The 1814-nt window shown below is 44.0% G+C and overlaps 1 pseudogene; it reads right to left on the reverse strand.

Annotated features, from left to right (window-relative positions):
- Nucleotides 1-393: 393 nt before the first annotated feature.
- Nucleotides 394-1597, reverse strand: LOC116557461 (annotated as a pseudogene).
- Between the last annotated feature and the right edge of the window lie 217 nt (nt 1598-1814).

Genomic DNA, 1814 nt, shown 5'->3' on the forward strand with positions numbered 1-1814 from the left:
CAGATCTGTGCAGCAATCCCCACAGTCGATTGTAAAACGTTTCACTGCCCCAGAAAGAAACCCCTTATCCTTTACTTGTCACCCCTCATCCCTTCATCCTCTTGGCCCCCCAGCCCCAGACAACCACTAATCTATTTTCTATATCTATAGATTTGCCTATTCTGGACATTTCATATAAATGAAATTACATAATAGGCTGTCTTTTGTGACTGGCTTCTTTGATGTAGCATAGTGTTTTCCCCACGTTGCAGGGTATATTGGTACTTCTCTCCTTTTTTGTGGCTGAGTAATACTCCATTGTATGGGATAGACCACATTTTGTTTATTCGTTCATATAGGCATTTTACCTTTATTTATTTATTTTATTATTATTATTATTTTTTTCTAGGCTGGTTTTCCTTCAGCAAAGCCTTTATTTATCAGACGGGCATTACATTTGACCTCCAAATTTAGCTGACAATTTGCTGATAAGATTCAAAACTTTTGGGTTGCTCTGGTATTTTGACATATTTGCTGGGTTTTGAGCCACATTCTGGAAGGCCACCATAACTTCTAGATCCTACATGGCTGCAAGAACCTCTGGATCACTAAGAATTTCAGAGTCCAGGCATTCCGGCCATTGCAGGCATGCCCCCTGCCATTCCAGGCATTAATCCGGGAAAACCACCAGGCGTTCCCCCAGGAAAGCACCTAGAAAAGAGCCATACTGACCTCCTGACTCTTGTCTGGCTTCTTCCTCCCTCTGGGCTCTCTCATGCTCTTCTCAAGCCTTCTTAACTCTTTCTATTCTTTCTTTGATCTCTCGCTCTTCATGTTTTCGCTCATACTTTCTCCAATGTTCTGCAATGTTCTGTGTCCTAGGCTGAACTTTTTTCAGTGTTGCACTAGCGTCTTCAGCATAATCCAATTTACAGGCAAGGGCAAGATCATGGGCTGCTTGTTCCCAGTGGGCAGGAGGTCTGTGTGCTTTCCCTCGCCACTTGTAAGGCTGAGCTGAATCAGGATTTATTTCAACGGCTCTGTCACAGTCTTGGATGGCAGCATTTGGCTTCTGTAATCTGACGAAGACACTGGCCCTCTTGGCATACAAAATGGCCAAGTGAGGATTCAGCTTGATGGCAGCTGTGAATAAGTCAATGGCTTTCTGCAATTCACCATCATTTAGGGCTTCAATAGCAGCCACTTTCTTATCATTTGCCTGATCCATCATCTCCTCTGCTATCTCTGCATTTTCATCTCCCATTTCTTGAGGGGTGTCAGTGTCTGGTTCAATCACACCTTCATTATCAATTTCTAGATCACTTTCCTCACTCGATGGTTCGTCTGCCTTTAAGTCTTCCTCTCCCTTCTTACTATCAGGTTTTTCTTCCTTGGTATTTTCTTCTGATTTAGCTTTCTGAATAGTAGGTGGTATTTTATCCTCCAAACTCTCCACCCACTCCCTCAGGAAGCGCATTTCCTCAGTGTGCAGAACGCTTGGATCCTGCTTACACATCTTCACAAAGGCCCGAAGCTCGTTCACTTTGCGGGGGTCCGTGGTGGGGAGGTGGTGGGCGAAGCTGAGGGTCTGCGGCCAGCTTCCAGGCCAAGGCACTGGCTCAGCATCCATTTTACCTTTATTTATAATTTAGACTATCAAATCTCCCTAAACTCACTAATTCTTAACATCCAAGAAAATATGTGCATGGTGGGAACCCGGAGCACCTATCTTGGTGAGAATCTTTCCTAGCCCTGTCTATAACCTCAAGGTTCACACTCTGAAAAGTCTTCCTGTTTTCTCTTTGTTCTCACCACTGAATTGGCAAGAATCAGAT

This window comes from Sapajus apella, unplaced genomic scaffold (assembly GCF_009761245.1).
Source record: "Sapajus apella isolate SASKATOON/1434 unplaced genomic scaffold, GSC_monkey_1.0 scaffold19, whole genome shotgun sequence".
NCBI lineage: Eukaryota > Metazoa > Chordata > Mammalia > Primates > Cebidae > Sapajus > Sapajus apella.